Raw genomic sequence first — 20,970 nt, 5'->3', positions numbered from 1 at the left:
ATTAAAAAAAATCTGATGTGTTCAGCACATAACCGACCGCATTGTGTATCGTCTAGTTAAGTGAAAGTGTTACAGAATATTATAAAAATGTCTGTTAAATATTTCTTTCCAATTTTTAGGGCATTAGTACGATTATAGTTATATATACCTAGAAAAATGTAAATTTGGCTCTTAGTAGAGTTTCGCTTTATGCTACCCGAATTCCCTGAAATGCTCGCCAGTTTTTTTCGGTAAGAAGCAGAACTCAAATATCAAATTTCAAAAAATTCCATAAATTAGTTCCGTAGATATGGTGAAAAATGTAAAATCGGCCCGCAAATAAGTTTTCGAGTTCTGATCTTTCCAAAAAATTATATGTTTATTGTTTGAATTCAAATATTAAATTTCAATGAAATCGGTTAATTATTTCTCTTTATATACACAAAAATATATATTTGGCCTGTAGTAAATGTCCAGTTGCTGATGCCTGATTTCTTCCAAAAGTTAGGAATTTTCGCGTACGGTCGAGTAAAGCTTATATATAAAATTTCAAGTAAATCGGATTAATATTTTCTTCAAAATGGTGATAAATTTAAAATCGGCCCGCAAATCAGTTTTCGAGTCCTGATCTTTCCAAAAAATTTATATGCTCATTGTATATTTGTATACAAAATTGTATATTTGGAACGTAGTAAACGTCTAGTTGCCGACGCCTGATTTCTTCAAAAAGTTAGAAGGTTTCGCGGAAGGTCGAGCGAAATTTCAAGCAAATCGGTTGAGTACTTTCTTTAAAATGGTCAAAAGTGTAAAATAGGCCCGCTAAAAAGTGCAGTTCCCGAGGCCTGATATATACCAAAAGTTGAGCAATCCGTGCCATGGTCGAAATAAACTTACATATAAAATTTCATCAAAATCGGCTGAGCCGAACTTGAGATACACGCGTGCTCAAACAGACCGACAGGTTGCTAAAAATAGTTTACTTACACTTCCCTACCATGGAGAAGTGTGTTCCCACCGAAAACTCGATATGAAAAATTTCTTGCCATCACATAACCTATACCTATTGTATACACAAGACGGTCGGTAAAAATTGATTCAAATGGTCCAAACTTGGTGAACACTTTCTTAATATGTAAGAACCCTTTTTTACCCTTTAAGAGCTAAGATCATATTTAATACTTGGTACAGACATATATAGAATTATGTGAATAATTTATTTTGAAAATAATAATTTGCAAAACAATCAATTAAGCGAAATTTTGGTTGCTTATATAAAATAAACGTATGTACCTATAGGCCATTTACAAAATAAACCATTTAGTGATTTTAAAAAATATCTAATTGATTTATTTTAAGAAACACACAAAATTTAAATATACATATGTAATTCTTTTAATTTATCTTAATATTATTCAAAGAAAAAACAATATATACGAGTACCTATACATTTACATAATATTTTCAAATTAACCGATCAATTAATTTTTTAAGGATAATAATTGTTTTTTTAAGAGAAATATTTGTAAATTTCTTCTACGAATATAAAATAATTGGGGTTGATACGAGTATATTTTTATTTATTTATTTATTTCATTGTACTCATTGTTATTATTACGTATTTAAATCCTTATAATCTTGTAATATAATATGAGTTTATAAGGCGATTTTATATTGTAGTGAAATTTATTAATAATATGAAATTTTTAAAAAGAATGAAGCAAAAAAAAAACCAAGACTTATATGCAATTGTTTTTCATTGTTATTTTGTTAAATTTCTAATAGAAAAATACAAAAAAATTAATAAAGTTTTAAAAAAGAATAAACCTTACTCAATAATTATACATACACCATCAAAATAGGAAATAGTAACGCGAAGGGTTAATAAAATTGTCATAATGGTTAAACGTTGATTTAATAAATTAAATCATAAATATAACAAAAAAAGAAAATACAATAGTAAATTTGTTAAAATGAAGGGATCAGTATTATTAAATTATGACATAAATCCCTTCACAAAAAAAAAAGAAAAAAATGGGTCCTTTACCCATAAAAACACGAAACTATTTTTACGGATTTTTGTATTTGTTTTTTTTTTTCATATTTCTTGCTTCCCTTGTTTCATTGTGTAAATTTGTTTAGTCCTTCAATCTTTTTATATATACATATACTTATAGAAAATAATAAACATTTTATAATGTGTAATGGTAACACAAGTCAATTATGGTACCAAACTACCTTTTTCAAAAAAAAAAATACAAAACAAATTATCGAACGGGGAATTTAACAACGCCGACGTGGTTAAGTAAAGTACACAATTAAAATTAAATAAAAAAATGCGGAAAATAATGAATATGAAAAAATAAAACGGAAAAATTACAATACGATCATAGAATACCTACCAAAAAAAAAAATATGCAATAATAATTATATGTAAACACATACAATAGCTTTTGTTTCCTGAATTATTCAATTTTCAACAAGGAGTATATTCATTTTTTAATGTAATTATGAAATACATCTACCTATCTATATTTAATGCATATGTATGTATGTATACTACATAAAATATAGTAAGGTAATTTTTAATCAATTCGCAAAAGTAAGTATTCTAGACTAGTTAAAACATATTAAATTCGTATTCTACCTTTGTTTAAAAAAAACCCATTCCTCATACAACAATACTAAAACTACCTCCATATATAAATATCCATTAAAAGTATGTACGTATGGGTATTTTTGAAAATGCAGTTCTAAAGTTAGAGGTTGAAAGCTTTAAAAACTCTAGATTTAATTTCTACCCTATAAGCTTCGCAGTTCTAAGCTTAACAATTGCATTTTTAAACAGGCCATATCGTCGAATGTATGCTACTTTGATCCACGATGTCTATTTCTACAATTTATCACGTAACTTTGATCTTTATACAAAATATTTGGATATGGACCACAAGATATATGAAATTTTTGCTATTAAAATTGTATATATGCTTAATTGGTCTACGTTTTTGCCGGAACATTAACCTGTTCATGAGGTTGATTTCATTCATTGCTTTGAAGACAGACATCTGAAAAATTTAGAAGTTTATAGCTCCTTGCACCTGGTGAAACTATTTCAGAAAATAAAATTAACGAATATTAATTTGAAAATGGTTCTTGTACCTTCATCGTGATTTTAAAACTTTTTCTATTTCCACTGGAATGTTAGATTTTAGCAAAGTTCAATTTACAAAGATACAAAATAGTTTTTATGAAAAAGACATGGTATTAAATTTTAAACATCTAAAAACTCATCCAACTCCAAAGAATTTGTTTAATAATCAGCCTCATACTACAAAACCTATTCAAATTGATACAAACAAAATTAACGATATGAAAGACTCATTGAAATATCTTCTAGTGGCGAGATTAAATATATTATAACGCTTTATCTATCTGAATCTTCTTAAACTGTTGTAAGCTATTAAAAGTACAGAATCTATTTTCTATATATTTTTTTTGTTTTACGTATAAATATATATATATATATCATATATATTTTAAGGCAGATAGAAAATTATACCCACCTATATTACTTACTTTGTTTCAAGAACTTCTTTGCCTTACAATTTTTATTTATAGTTATCATCAGTCAATTCATATAAAAAATGCAACCACATTTTTATATGCACTTTGAAAACTTGCATTTCGATAATAGGTACTAGAATCTGCTAAGACTGCCAGAATTCAGGTTAACCCTATGTGATCAATCCAATTCAATGGTTTTGTTTAAATTCTTTTTTTTCGCTTTATTATTTAATGTGATTTATTGAAATCAATCTGATCTATTGAATCTGATTTATTGAAAATAATTTTATTATATTTTTAAGTACAATATTTTTTAATTGAATTCAATTGAAAATCTATTAAATTATATATTTTCTAATCTAAAATTGAAAATGCTTTGTTTTTAATTTTTAACTGATACCTGATTACCTAGATACATAAGTACCTATATATCCAGATAATTTAAAACAAAACAATGATCAAGACAATGTTTTTCCATAATACCAAAGAGCAACTTAAATTTTAAGTAAAACCCTTTAAAATATTATAAAAAATGTTAGTGATCGCGGCAACGCACAAGTAAGTAAATATACCTGGCTCTACCACTAATGAAGTGGTGCCTACTAAAAGTTAATATAAATTGCTTTAAAATTTTATTACTTATATTGAATTGAATAATTTAGATTGATTTATTTTACCAACCAATACTAAATATTACATGTATACATTATGTATCACATATTCTAAATAAACGGTATCCCTTCCAAAATTCGAACATACTCGGTTGGGTCAAACCAATGGTTTGTATTGTAGCAGATTTCCCTTCAACAATTGAAAATACTGCTAAAATATAGTCTATGTATACCCACCACTCTTAAAATTATTCTCATTCATAAACGAACCTATTTCTAGAATTGCATATATTTCGGATGAATGATTTATGCAGTCTTTGAAATAAAGCAAAAATTAATTTAAAGAGGGGTTAACATAATGCTCGATTTTAAGGGTTAATTGCGTGAGGTAAGAAAAATAATTATATTGTTTAATGTCATGGAATTTACCATTAGCTTTCTCCGTTTATAGAAATTTGCAAAACCTTGCGGTTTCGCAAATATAAGGTGCCTAAAATTAAAATTTTACAAATTTCAAGAGGCGATCACTTGAGAGGGGGTGAAAATGGAAAAAAATTTTCTTCCATCAAAATGAAATAATTGTTAGTTTCTAAAAGTGGCTAAAATTTCATTCTACTACAACCTAGGGTCTAGAAGAAAAACGACATAAAAAATTTGGAAAAAACGGATTTTAGATAACGGTAAATGTGAACAGCCATTTTTTTTTTGTTAAAGTTTAAATATAATATGCCGCGATAGGAAAAGCAAGATACTGCATTTCCACGTTTACAAAATTTGAAAAATGCTTATGGTTTTACTGCAATAAATAGTCAAAGACTGACATTTTTAGGATTTTGTGGGGGTATAACTTCTAGAGAGGGGGAGATAGGTAAAAATTTTCTTCTACGGAAATAAGTTTCTAGTTAAGATCTATGTACATTAAATTTCAGTTTTCTATCTTCAAGGTTGTAGAAGTTTTGTGTTCACGGACGGACGGACGGACATGTCTAAATCGACGCAGAATTTGACGCTGAGCAAGAATATATATATATTTTAACGTAATAATATTGTCAATGTAATATCATTCTTTTGAAAATATGATTCCAAAGTTTAATAATTAAATGATCCGGTATTATAAAATGAAACACTTTTTTATTTTTGTTTTCTTATTTATTTATTACACACTTCGGATCTTAGAGTATACTTAAATAAACCCATTTCGACTGATAACTATTTAACAATGTTCACTATAATAAATTAAATAAGGAACTGCCTTTTTTTACGATTTGCTCTAGGATTTTTATGCTAAATCCATTTGAAATAATAAAATGGCGCCAGATACAATAACAAGGAAAAGCTATTGCTCCTGTAAAAATTTATTTAAAGGACAAGTAAAAAGAATCCAATGTGGTGGAACATTCAAAAATATGTTTCATTTGTCGTGTGAATTCAAGATTACAAAAAGTATTTGGAATCAGATAGCATTTTCTGGTTTTGTACAAATTGTAAAAATCAACGCCTACAACGTCGCTCTATTCTATCTTCAAATTTGAATACGCCTTCAAATAGTAAAGTTAAACGCCAGTCAACGATTCATTGAAAGCAAAAATAAATCTAATCCTACAAAGAATAGACAGCTTTGGTGAATACTTTAGTGAAATATCGGAGAGGTTAAATAAGCTCAGTGACATTGTGAATACTATAGTGGAGGAAAATATAAATTTGAGGAACAAAAACGAAATTTTGAGCAAGAAAATAAAAATAAATTCTAATGAAATTGAACGTATGAAACAAAAGGAATTCAATAAGACTATCGAGATTCATTGAATTCCAAAAAATGTTGAAAACATTATGGAGGTAATGCAAATCTATTTTTAATTCTATAAATATTAATGTTGAACAAGGACAAATAGCAGAAATGTTATTCGAAAATAGTAAACAATCAACATTAGCTAGAGAAAATAAAATTTTAATAATAAAATTAAAGAACAGGAAATTAAAAGAAAAATATTAATCGCTAGGAAAAAAAAAAGAATAACATTATCCTCAATAATTGGGGCAATGATAATAATAATAAATATATTTACATAAATGAGAAGCTAACAAAAAATGTAAATTATTTACATAAAAAAGCTAGAAATCTAAAAAGAGACAAAAAACTTAAACATGTATTTGTAAAGAATGGCAAGATTTTTGTAAGGAAAGAGAACAATTCTAGGATTGTCAAAATATACGACATCGATTCACTTAATGACGTCATTCAATGATAATGTAAACAATTTCACGCTGCCATTTTACAATAATAATAATAAAATTGAATTTTTAAATGAACTATATTTTTCTAATAGGAACTCACTCAAGATCTTATACTCGTATATTAACATTCGAAGCTTAAAAAATAAAATAATTGACTTACTTTATATACTTGACAATACGTATGGAACTATACATGTACTTATTCTTTCTGAAACCTGGATAAAAAATGATGACCAAGATTCTATAGATTTACCAAACTTTTCCAAGGTTCTAGCAGGTAGAGATGCCAGAAGAGGTGGTGGTGTTGGTATATTTATACACAAGACATTAAATTTTATAAAGAAAAAAACTTTTTGTGATAATTACACTAGTTTAATTACAATAGAGATAAAAACAAAAAACAATACAAATTATAACATTACTGCAATCTATCGACCACCTGTTAACAACTTAGAACACATAAAGGGTTTTTTAAATTACTAAACGATCACTTAATTGAATATAGCAATACTAATTCACTATTTATTGGCGACTTTAATTTTAATATTTTGAAAGAAAATTACTCACAAATTAATGATTATAAAAATTTTATTAAAACGAATGGTTTTTTATTTTGTAGCAAAAAATCCACGAGACCGGCGTCCAACACGTGCTTAGATCACATACTAACTAATGATATTAATAACAACATTAATATAACTCAATTAGAATACAATATATTATCTGATTATGATTTATTATTTATTGAATTGATTTCGCTCAAAATTTCAATTGATGTACCTGATAGAAAATATAATGTATACGAAAAGACTAGCTATGAATTATTGAAAACAGAAACAAAAGAGACAGCAGTATTTAATTTGGATTATGTATTGAGTGCTAATGAAAAATATGACTCAATTGTAGACTCTATTAACAGTGCTGTAGAAAACTCGACGACCACAATTAAATATAAAAATAACAATACAACGAATTGATTAAAATAATAAAAACAAAAAACTATTGGCACAAGAAATTCACGAAAAATTTTGAAAATGAGCAAATTAAAAATAAATATAGATTTTGGTTGAATAATCTAATGAATTATCTAATAAAAACGAAAATGAAAAGAATTAAACAAAGGAAATTTTATGAAATGAAATTTAATAATTGTAAAAATGATCCAAGAAAAACTTAGAGTAATATTACAGATTTAACCGGGACAAATAAGAAGTGCAGTGATAATAAATTTTTTGATAGAAGCATGTCTTTAGATGGAAAAATTCCTAAAATAAACGATTTTAATGACTATTATAACACGATTGGAGAAGTTTTAGCGAAGAATATAAAAAAATGTTTTTTTCCGGAACCACCTTACTAACTTCAAATTCAATTTCACATACGTTAATGACAACGATATAAAAAAATTATATAAAAAAAACTTAAGAATACAATGACCAGAGGACCTGACGAAATAAAAACTGAAATATTAAAAAAATGTAGTAACGAATTAGCACCTTATTTAACCTCACTGATTAAAAATACTTCCTTAATGACTGCGATTTTTCCCCAAAAACTAAAAACCAACAAAGTAACGCCCATACCAAAAGACATAAATGACTCTAATGTTAGTAACTTCAGACCTATTAATGTATCATCTACAATTAGCAAAATATTTGAAACAGTAGTTAATGACCAGCTATCAGCATACTTGGACAAATATGATATTATAAGCAATAATCAATATGGATCTCGAAAAGGAGTTAATACGACATGTGCTATATTTGACATGATGGTCATATCGAAAAAGAATTAGATAGCAGTAGTTTTTTACGATTTCTCCAAAGCTTTTGACACAGTCGATAAAAAAATTTTACTTAAAGTTCTGAGTAGTATTGGAATAGTTGACATGGCATACAAATGGTTTGGTAATTACTTAAAAGATAGAATAATTCTGAAATAGAAAACACTAGGAGCAATACGAACCCGGTTAAATACCGTGTGGTACAAGGCAGCTCCCTAGGACCTACATTATTTTTGATATATGTAAACGAAATAGCAAATATGAATATAAATGGACAGATATATATGTATGCTGATGACTTAGCGATAGTTTATAGCGACATAAATTATAGTAATATACAAAATAGGATAAATGCAGGCAATGTGAAAGTACAGAAGAAAATTAATGAATTTAAATTGACTTTTAATGTTTCGAAAACTAAATATCTACTATTAAGAACACAACAGAAAGAAAAACTAGACATAGGATTCAACAATATTAGAATTGACAGTGTAAACCATTACAAATATTTGGGTCTTATAATTGACAAAGATCTAAATTGGAATCAACATGTAAATGAAATTGCTGTAAAGTGTAGAAAAGTAATGGGGGCATTCAGAAGGATATCAAGTCTGGTTCCAAATAAGATAAAAAGATTAATTTATTACAGCCTGTTTCATTCTAACATAACATATGGATTACTGATCTGGAGAGTAAGCTCACTACAAAATTTAAAAAAAATTCAAACTTTGCAAAACAAGGCAATAAAAAATTTATATAATCTAAATAAAAGCTCTACTTACCTTTACAAAAAATATAATATAAATACAATTCAACGTCAGTTTAAAATAGCACAAGTTGATCATATATACCCGTATTTATACATTGAAATAAAATCAAACTTTTTACTAGCTTCTTGATTTTCGCAATATACAATAATTCTATGTTCTAGCTATTTTCAAGCACTGTAATTATGTTATTGGTTTTGTTTTTTTTTTTTAATTTGTTTTTTTTTTTTTCTCTATTTATATTTTTTCTGTTTTGTATTCTTTTTAACTAAATATGTAAAATATGGTTATGACTATTTAAGATAAGTTAAAATTGTAAATTGTAATTTGTATCCTAAAATATTAAATTATAACACTCTGTAAGAGCTTTTGCTCATTTGAGATTTTAAAAATAAATAATAATAATTTCCTGTATTATCAAACTTGATCGAACTTGATTTCTAATTTTCTATGAATAAAGTAGTTGGTTCATCAAAATTTCAGATTTCTAAGAATAAAGTTGCTTATGTGTCAAAATATTTACATGAATTGAAATTTAATATTTTAAACAGGAAATTGATTTATGTCTTACAATTACAATTTTAATGTTCTATATAATATAGTAACGTGACCATTGGTGCAGTGGTTATGGCACCGGTCCTTTAACCTAAGGGTCTCGGGTTCAAAACCCGGTCAGGTCACTATAAAAATTATATTCAATATTATATTAACTTATATACAATAATAATAAATATAAATATATTTGTATAATTACTTGTATAATAAATATTATACAAGTAATTTTCAAATATTCATAATATTCGATATTAAAAACTAAGAAAATAAACAGTAAATATTTAATAAAAAAAAACCTAAATATTTAATATAAATAAAACTACGGCAGGCTAGTCACCTACCTAGTTAACTCTATGACGCTGATATCATGCACTAGCCTTATACTCCTCCTAGGAGTGAAGAAAGAAAAAAAAAATATAATATAGTAAAGAATGATTCAAATTCGTCATTTGAATTTCCTATTTGAATTTCATAATGTTCTCAATTGTTAGTCATGCAACATATATTTTTACTAACGATCGTAATGACATTTGAAAACATTAAAAAAGATCATATTGCATTTTATTCTACTTATGAGTTGACTTGAAAATATTTTGTATAGAAGAAATAATTCTAGGAAAAAGTGCAAGCGTGTGCAAAAGCTTTTTATTTACGTTATGTACTTATGTATGTTAATTACTAAATCTTGCCAAATGCAGTTTTATTATTTTGAGTGGAAAGAAAATTATGTATGTAACGTTGTTTTATTATTTTAAGTTAAGTATATTTATGACATGTTGGGGGGTTCTTATGAATAAGAACAAATTATTTTAGATTACATGGACGTTACCACATGTAACACTTAATATTGAGATCTCTACGGTATAGGATGATTTAAATTCACTAATTTCAGCTCCAATTCTGCAATAATATTTTAAAAGTTGAATACTTTTTTTATATATAAATTTTTATGCCATCTTGAATTTTTTTGAATAATATCAACAAAATGTCGATATATTAAACCTAAAACATAAATATTCATGAGATGAAAAATGAAGTTCTGTCTCAATTTCTTCTGCGGTGTAACCATCAGCCACAACAAATAAGGCTGCTCAGCAATACCAAATCATTTTTATAAATTTTTCATAAAAATTTAGCGGAAATTTTTGATTTTCTTTTAAAAATTCAACGTAAGGTACGTTGTTCGTTGTAAGGTTCCTTTTAAGGTTATGTTGTTCGTATAAATAATTTTTTTTAGTAAATGTAACAAAAATTTCCAGGCAAATCAATGTAAAAATTAATAATTTTTTCATTTTTGAATAAAATTAAATTTATTTGTTAAATGTAAAATTTAAATAATACTTTTTAATTCTTGATTAGCAAAACTTTTTAATGTTTTTTTTTTTTTTATCAATATAAAAATTGCACTGGAACTGGAATCAGAACGAAAAAAATAGAGTTGACCATGTGCACTCTGTTATACCCGTACGAATTTGTTATCCTATGTACGAGTAAATATGCCGTAGCTGACTATGAGACAGAGTATGACTTTAAGTTGTCGTATTACCATATTAATTTATGCAAAATTTCAGTACTGTGTTTTCAATATTTTCTAAGATATGGCCAAACTACTACTGAAGTTGTACGGCAATTACCACAAGCAGTCAAGAAATTTCAACGATATTTATCACATATAACAGCCCTTATAATACACTTGTTTTCACGAAATTTCTATATTATAATTCCAACTAGTGTGAATCGCACTAATTTCCGATATTTTTGAAAACATTAAGAAAAAATTAACGCGTTGAGCTTTATGATTATAAAAAATATAAAAAATACTTACGTTGAGCTCCATCGTGTAACCCATGAGCAAATCTATACTTTAAAGTCCACTTTAATCACAGGTATAATCCTACAATTTAGAGAAACTAAGTATGTAAATGTATAAGTAAAAGAGCTACATATAAAAAATTTTAACACGTTGACGCTTGATAAAAAATTCGTGGGACCGCTCAGAAGCACGCTATGCGTATCTTTGTTAGTTTTTGAGATATATTGACGCGGTAAACACCACACGTCTTTAAATCAAAATTTTAGTTAAAATAAACTATAATTAAAAAAATTTTTTTTTGACAACTATAGTTGTCATTTGCTTTTCGATACTCTTTTCCGCTGGAATTGCAAATGACAACTAAGTTATCCAATTTTCATGACAACTACTGGTGTAATTTTTATTGTAAAAGATTACAATAATTATTTCTGAACAAATGACAACTATAGTAGTCACATTATTTTTTGTTATTTTAGGCAGTTTTTTTTAAAGGAAAATTATTGTATAGATTATTTTTATTTATTTCATTTATTTCAAGGTACATAGTTTCAAATATCTTTTAAGAAATATAACTTAACAAATTGATAAATTAGTCTTATAATTCAGTCAAAATAAAAATTCAAAATAATAACAAAACACATATTTCTACTTTCTGAATAATTTTGTATAAAATTATGACAACAATAGTTGTCATTTGATTTTTAGTTCACTAATTTTTAATGTGGGGAACCCCCTATGTTTTTGCATATTTTATTAATAACTGTCATAAATATCGTCAATGCTACCAACTATTTAAATTAATAATTACTATATTTAAATAAAAAAATACTTAAGTGTCAGTGATTGTCAAAAATAAGACATTTAGAGTCTTTTTATTTTATGACAACTATAGTTGCTATTTTGATATTAGCAGATTTTTTTTTTTTCAACTATAGTTGTCATTTGCGTCAACGTGTTAAGTTTTCGTTATCTTCGTAGAAATAAAATTTATCTCTGCGTTACTTAGTTATTCGTATGTTCAGCAATGATTCAACACCTTTAGGCTTTATTATGTTCACCATTTTTGCCATTTTAAATTTGCTCACCGGTAATAGATTGAGACTCAACGTGTGAAAATATGAATGTATGCACATAAGTAATTCTTATAATGAGGGAAGGAAAATTAAAACTTGGATGCAGTAAGTTGTTGATTCGCAAAATATAAAAAATTACATCCACATACCCGTAGTGCTCATTATCGTCAATCATTTAGTAATGATTTGAATTTGAAATGAACACAACTTAAATTTCAAAACAAAATATACAAAGTTTACCTCTCTATGGATTGTTGGTTTGCTCTAGCACCTGTACAATGTGCATGAATCATATGTTTAGTATGAATCTCTGCAAGAATAAATTCATATTGAAAAGAAGCTAATCATGCAAATGTCATATACACCTTAGGTTCTATATAAACTTAACATATTAACTAACATAATATTGTGTTATAATTTTCTATTGTGTTCTTTGCAAGCATTGTGCTGATTTACATAAAAAATGTGATATGGTTAACACATAAGATATTGCCTAGTTAAGCTAAAATTTTACGTAAGACTACGAAAATTCCTTTTGAATACTCCTCACAAATTTTAGGGAGGCTAGTACGCTTTTAGTTAACATACCTCGAAAAATATAAATTTAGCTCTTATCAGACGTTCACTCTCTGCAAACCAAATTCCCTGAAAAGTTCGTCATTTAGTTTTGGTAGCAAACAGAACTCAAATTTTTAGTTTCCAGAATTTCCATCAATTAGTTCCATAGATATGATAACAAATCAAGTTTCGGCTCCTGGTTCGGTTTCCGAGTTCTAACATTCCCAAAAATATATAAGTTCTTTCTCTTAAGATCTGCAAAAATGTAAACCTGACCCGTCTTAAAAATCCTTTTGCTGACACCTAATTTCTTCTCGTACTGTCATACGAAACATATAATATATAATATGAAATTTCAAAAAAATCTGTTCCATATTTTTACAGAAAAGATCCAGTTCGTACCGTATAGACTGCATTAGAACAAGATAATATATAAATATTATACAGCAGTCCCTCCTATAACGTAATTTTTGGGACCGAAAAATTTTTACGTTAAGTGAAATTACATTATATGAGGTCCAACTAAACCAGGCATGGGGAACCTGCGGCCTTAAGGCCGCATGCGGCCTTTTAACTGTGTTTTAATGGCCTTTGTCCTTAAAAAAATTTATTTCTTATATTTCTTAAAAATTAAAATTTTGCTGCCAAATTTTCGAAAACAAATCAAACATTTAGAAAAATAAACCGTGCACATAAACTTTCAAATTTGAAAACTAAAAATTTGAAAATTCAAAGCCATGAAATTTCTAACAACGTTTGAATTCAAAATTTACATACATATTTGTTTGAAAACAAACCCATATTGATATTTGAATCCTATCAAAATCAAAAATTTAAAAGAAGCTCAAACTTAAAATTATTATAAAAAACAAAAAACAAAAAAAAAAATTATTCTCATTTTTTAAATTGTTTTATGTTATTTTTTATATTCTGACATAATTTTGTTTTCATCAACCTACACAAAGCAAAAATTTATAACCTTTGGACTTTTTTTAAACTTTGCGGCCTGATTGACTTTGCATTGACTAAAATTTGGCCTTATATAGAGAAAAGGTTCCCCATCCCTGAACTAAACTAATATGACTAATATGTGTGTACATACATATGTATGTATGTACTTGATATTTGCCTAAACTAGTAAGTTGTCTGTTGGTAAAGAAAGAAATTTAAATGAAAAAAAAAATAGATTATTGCATATTAAATTATTTTAAAATTACGTAAAACGAGGTAAAAATTACATTAAGTGAAAATAGGTAGGAAAAATAAAATTTACATATATCGAAATTATATAGTAAGAGGTTACGTTATAGGAGGGATTGCTGTATATAAGTGTAATATAAGGACTCTGTACGTGAAGCTCTAAAACATTATAACCTTTCCGTGTCCTTCATCTGTTAACAAAGTAAAAATGTTGTTTTCTACCGTTTTGTTTTATTTAGTTTATGTTTACATTATGTCGGATGTGTCGATTACCTCGGCTGTAAACGAATTTAACCTTAATTATTATACGCATATGTTCTCATATGCATGTAAATTAATATTATTTGTTCTATTATAACAGAATACAAATGCATGTTACTTTTTTGGCTACTTACTTTAAGAGTAAAACTAAAATTAAACGAGAAAAAATAGAGTTGACCGTGTCAACTCTGGGATACCCGTGCGAAATTGTTGTCCTATATGCGAATAAATATGCCATAGCTGACTTTGGGACGGATTATGACTTTAAGTTATTGCATTACCATATTAATTTATGCAAATTTTCAGTACTGCGTTTTCAATATTTTTTAAGATATGGCCAAACTACTATTAAAGTTGTATAGCTGCTACCACAACGAGTCAAGAAATTTCATTGATTCTTATCACGCATAACAGCCCTAATAATATACTTGTTTTCACGAGATTTCTATATTATAATTCCAATAATTTCTGAGATAATGACAAATAAGTTTTAGAGTTGTATGACTGCTACTAATATATTCGTTTGTGTGAAATTTCAATATGACATCTTTTATAGTTTCTGAGGTATAGCCCAATAACTTGTGAAGTTGTATGGCAGCTACCAGAAGGAAACAAGAAATTTAAATGAGTTTTATCAAACATATCGGCCCTACTAACATATTTACTTGTACGAAATTTCAACTCCACAACTTTCATAGTTTCTAAGATATAGTCAAATAAATTTTGAAGTTGTGTGGCAGCTACACGAAACAGTACCTCGATCATGTCCAATTTAAATAGGGCACTTACTACAAGAAATCATTTGTGAAAATTTAGTGAACTTAGTTCAATTAATTTTTGAGTTATCGCTGGGACGGACAGACAAAGCTAAATCGATTCAGAATTCGACGCTGATGATGAAAAACATACACTTGAGTTTAAATCTAAGACCATTATTTCTTAACGTTACAAACGGTAAGACAAATTTGGTATACCCTTCAAACATACGTGTGGGTATAAAAATCTGATGTGATCGGCACATAACCGACCGCAATGTATATTGTCTAAATTATCAAAAGTATTGCAGATAATTAAAAGTAAAATGCATTTTTAACACTTCTTTATAATTTTAGGGCCACTAACAAGCTTTTAGTTAACATACCTAGAAAAATGTGAATTTGGCTTTTAGGAGAGTTTATAAGAAAAGTTCGCCGGTAACTTCTGGTAACAACCAGAACGCAAATATTTAATTTCAAAAAATTCCATCAATTCGTTCCGTAGATATGACAAAAATTTCCAGTCCAGTTTCCAAAGCCTGATACACCCCAAAAGTTGATGAATCCGTGTCAGCCGAACTTGAGATACACGCGTTCACACACAGACCGACAGACCGACAGGTTGCTAAAAGTAGTTTTTTATACTTCTCTACCAAGAAGAAGTGCGTTCCCACCAAAAACTTATGCAAAATTTGTTGCCATCACATAACCTACCTTAATGTATACACTATGCGGTCGGTAAAAAGTATTAAGTTGCTTAAATACCTTGTTATCAAGTTTTTATATATGCTTAAATGGAAAAAAGGGTTAAGTGTACTACTTAGCACTTTTTTCCACTTGCAGATATTAAAATTGCAACTGTTCTGAAATTTAGTATTAATTGGCACTTACGAGTAACACTTTCAATATGCTTTATGGAGAGTGTTTACATGTAAGAAATTTTCTACTATATCGTTTATGTAGAAGTAAGACAGCAATAACTTTCAAAATTTACTATTGCAATTATGGAAATTATCAATATTTTCAATACAAAATATTAATAATTTCAATAATAACAGTGAAATGTATATTGAAATTATCAAAAATATTGAATAATGTACTCTCCGCAATGTACAAAACTGGTGGCACGAAACGGCATCTTGTCTTTATTTGTTGTAAAGGTAGACGTAAAAGAATATGTAAGGTTGCTCTTTTCTCAATATATCAGCTTAGTAAGAAAAATTTAAATTGTACAAAAGAAAATAAAAATAGGTAATCTGATTAGGTCACATGAAATAGAAAAATGATGTGCATTATGACATAAAAGAACCCATTACTCGCGATACATAAAAGCCTATAAATTATAGTTACCTCCTTTATTAAATATTCGAAAGATGCATCAGTTATATTTTCAAAAAAATAAAAGATAAAGGAGAAAAAATTAAAATGAAACTTACGAGTAGTAGATATATTTTCGGTACTCAATTCAATTTATAATTTTCTCAGTTATGTGTCACTTGCAGATGCAATGTTTGAGATTATAACACAAATGCTGCATATATCAGTAACCACAAGGAAAACTATAAAGCGGATTTTGAATTGCAACAAGACGACAGAAAATTGTCCAGTTCGGATTCCAAAGTTTGTTATACGAAGGTTGATTTGGAGCAAACAATTCGCTACCAAAGCTTACAAATTTAACCTCGATAACTTTAGTTATATAATCTAGGAGTAAGCGCATTGCAATTGGCGGTCAATCGTGCAAGTGTTGTAGTCATTAGTCATTTGAAAATATGTTTGGATTCATGTTCTTTTTGCATCAAATACTCAATTGGAAACCAATTTTTCTTGAAGCTGATCATACGATTTTAGAAATCTTTTTAAACTTCTGGAACCCCGATAAAAAAAGAACAAAAAATTAACTTTTCAATAGTTTTTAAAAGTTGTTTGAATTACATTTTGTTTAAATTGAACCATATGAACCTGTTTTTAAGAGTAATTTTTTTATGCAAGAATAAACTATATAATAAATAATTTAATTTTTATAATAAAATTAAATAATAGCTGCACATTCTATACAAATGCAAAACCTAACTTTTTTTTATTTTGGATTGAAGTTACGAGTATATCTAAAAAAATTTAAGAGTAACATGTAAATTTATTTTCTAAAATTTAAATGCATTTCTCTTTAAACTATAAAAATGTAGGTTAACCCCTTCGTCTACTTACCGCTTCATTTAATAATTTTTAGTAACACTTGTTTAAAACTAGTTTCAACTTAGCTGCACTGTGACTTCTTTCATAATAAAAGAAAAAGTGTATGAAAGTTCTTGTAATAATTTAAAAATTGAGTCAACCTTTTGTGAGGAAGATCTCAAGAATATATGCAATACGGTTATTTGAAATATATTGGTATATGATTGAAAGTAATTTTAATACCATAGTACATAGCTAAATCGTTTTTAAAGCAGTATTTTCACTTGTTGAAGGCGCAAGTGCTACATTACATTAGTTTGACCTAATTTTATTATATTAAGATCTAAGTAAGAACTGAAATCCTTATTAATAGCAATTTGCACATCAAATATATTCATGTATTTTTTTTATTGGAATTGAATGTCCTTTCTTTTTTTACATTAAAAAACCCACGGGATATTTGCGCATTCAACTTTTTTTAAATTTTTATAAGATCGAACTCTAATCCATGAACACAATGTTTGATATGCAAACGTTAATATGTCGTTTTAATTATATTGATATACATACACATACCATAGTTCTTTTCAAAATCCATATAATAAATCTTAAAATTTTCAATTTTATGTTTTTGTTCTAGTATATATGTATGTAACTTATTGTTTTTTTTTGGGAAATAAAGGGGGTCATTTCAAAATATCGAAAATGGGTCTCGGTCGATGATTCTTGAATCTTATGTTTAAATTTCTGTTGACTTATAATAATTGTCTGACTTATAATAATAGACTGAATTGACTAAGAATACTTAGTAATAGTGTTATAGAACAGTTTTAAAGCTAAAAAAAACAGAGGAATGAACATGTATATATATTGCTCAGCGTAAAATTCTGCGTTGATTTACCTATGTCTGTCTGTCCGCCCGATCGCATGATAAGATAAAAACGAATAACGCAATCGACACCAAACTTTCACAAGTTTTTTCTTTTATACTAACGACGGCTGCTGTTGTAATTTGATCAATTCGGACAACGTATTCGGATAGATGGCTTACAACTCAAAAAAAGATTTTTTATTTATTTCAAAAACTAATACAGATATTAATATCAAATTTTGTAAAGGTGTGTCCAATTATGTTCTACATATATTCTGAAAATTTTAATGAAACGACTGCATTGGTTCGGGTAACTGTCATACACCTTCGAAAGTTAATTTTAAATATTTGGAAAAATAATAAAGGTAGATTCATGAAACTTAAAGTGGGCCTAATTTCAGATCAGATATAACAATGAAGTTTTGTTGAAAAGGCTTGACAGGTTCAGGTAGCTGCTATATCCAAAAGAAAATTTCAAATATTTTAAAAAATATTAAGGCAAGATTCATGAAACTCGGCAGCCATATGTCCATTTATACGTCAAACATAATATCCGTGAAGTTTCTAATAAGTTGTTTGACAGGTTCCAATAATTGCCATTTAGCAATCAAAGTTAATTCTAAATATTTCAAAAACAAATTTTTAAACTCAGATTCAAACTCAGTCAAAGTTCAGGGTAGTATTCTTTTTTACTTGTTTGGTATAGTTTCGGTTGCCTTATACAATGCGCATCATTTGTTTAATTTTTTTTTTTTAATTGAATAAAAAAAAAAAAATTTTTAATTTCGATTCTACACTTAAAAAATCAATTCATATACCTTACTTACCTACGTGTATAAAAAAAATACTTACTTGCCTCTCGAATCCAATTGAGAGTTTTATGACCCTTGAAAAAAAACAGAAAAACTTTGAAAAAAACATAATCCATTGTACTTGTGTAAATTATTCTTGATTTTTTTTTGCGTATATTGTCGGTCGGTTCAGAACATACACACACGTACCATATTACCACTATGTTTTCCGGGATAATGATTTTGATGTTAATAACTGAGTAATAGAGCTGGTGATTTTGCCAGAAAAAAAAGGTAAACCATAACAAAAATAATAATAATTTTAAACCATAAAATTGCTCTCAACTTCATGACAAAACCAAAAACAAAAATATATATGTACATATATAAATTTTTCATTTTCAATGGTTGTGCATGCAACTCAAGTGGGGTTTCTCTTTAATTGTTTAGTAGTGAGTGCGGCGGTTATTTTTCTTGTTTTTTTTTTATCAATAATAATACAGTAAGGATGTTGTAATATATATATATATATATATATATATATATACATATATATATGGCGTATTTGCACCTTGAAAAAAATACCTTGACATTTCAAAATTTATGCTGCGCCGTATATCTGAGATTGGAATAATACTGTATAAATGCAGAATTCCGCTTAAAAATATCAATTGTTGGGTTGTGTATCGACCCGGTATTATTGCAATTCCGATGTCAGTGTATTTTCGAAGATGCAGCACCGTACAGCATAATATAATGGGAAATATTGATTCTAGTCTCTAACAAAGTTTTTGAAACTTTGACAATAAATATCACTATCATTTACTGATTCTATACTCGAAATAAGCCGCAATATTCTACCACAATTATGTATGATTGACTTTAGTACAATACACGGGTGGTACAATAATTTTGAAGAAAGTCAATTCTAAACTGAAACTTCTTGACCTTTTTAACATAATATGCGATTTTTGAAACATAAGCAAATGGAAACATTTTTACTTTTAGCTCAGTAATAAGCTGAATAGAGCAAAAATTAAGGGATTTATAACAGAAATTACAGTCTCATAATTTTCTAATTTTATATTTAAGCATTATACGATAAGAAAAAAATTTTTGTATTTAACGTACACAGCACATTTCAAAATATTTCTAGTATTTTACAAAAGAGTGATGTCGTGCAACGCCGCCAATTACACCATATAATAAAAAGAACGAATTTTAGCGGCTCTTTTGATAGCAATGCGGTTAAAATTAAAAATTGACTACCAAGTTAAATTACGAATTGTTATTGCTATTAACCAAGTGATTTTTTGCTTTGTGCTATTGCTATATGGGTGCAATTTTTGTTATACATACCATTTACATAAGTATATACATAAATTTTTTGTATAGTGTACTTATTCCCTTCGGTTCCCTTCTTGTGTTTTTTTTTTGGACATACATAATATTCCCTTGTTTTTGTGTCAACTTAAAGTGTATTAATGATTTTTCTCATAATTTACCGCATAAGAATAAAGCAAATTTAAGTAATATATGGATGTATGTGTATATATGTCTAATTACATAAAATGGTTATGTTAATGAATATTTTCATATACAATATATATGTATATTGATATGGATATATTCACATAAACTAAGCTCTGACGTAAACTTATGTTTAGTTTTTTTTTAATGTCCTATGTATCCTTAAAATATAGTACGAACAGTAGACGTTTTTTTATAAATTATGTTTGAATTAAAAAATTATTTAAGCGATATATATACAAAATAAATTTATTAATCCAGAATGGTACATAAGAATATGACAATTGATTAAGTATTAATTATATTTATTAAAATTGTTATAATTTAATGAGTAAGAGACTGAGGTTGAATTATTGAGCATACCGTGTAAAAATTTTTGTTTATCTCATCTTGAGTGCCATTTTGATGTAGACAGTCAGTTTTGTATATATGTATACAATATAAGCTTGTAA

At 27.3% G+C, this 20,970-nt stretch overlaps 1 protein-coding gene across 18 annotated transcripts in view; it reads right to left on the bottom strand.

Moving 5' to 3' along the window:
- The window catches only part of LOC129606639 (protein pangolin, isoforms A/H/I/S), a 220,703-nt gene that overhangs the window by 86,610 nt on the left and 113,123 nt on the right, over positions 1-20,970 (bottom strand). The gene's annotated exons all lie outside the window — the stretch shown is intronic.

This window comes from Condylostylus longicornis, unplaced genomic scaffold, assembly GCF_029603195.1.
Source record: "Condylostylus longicornis isolate FDR11 unplaced genomic scaffold, ASM2960319v2 ptg000003l, whole genome shotgun sequence".
NCBI lineage: Eukaryota > Metazoa > Arthropoda > Insecta > Diptera > Dolichopodidae > Condylostylus > Condylostylus longicornis.
This window is presented reverse-complemented; position numbering and strand designations above follow the sequence as displayed.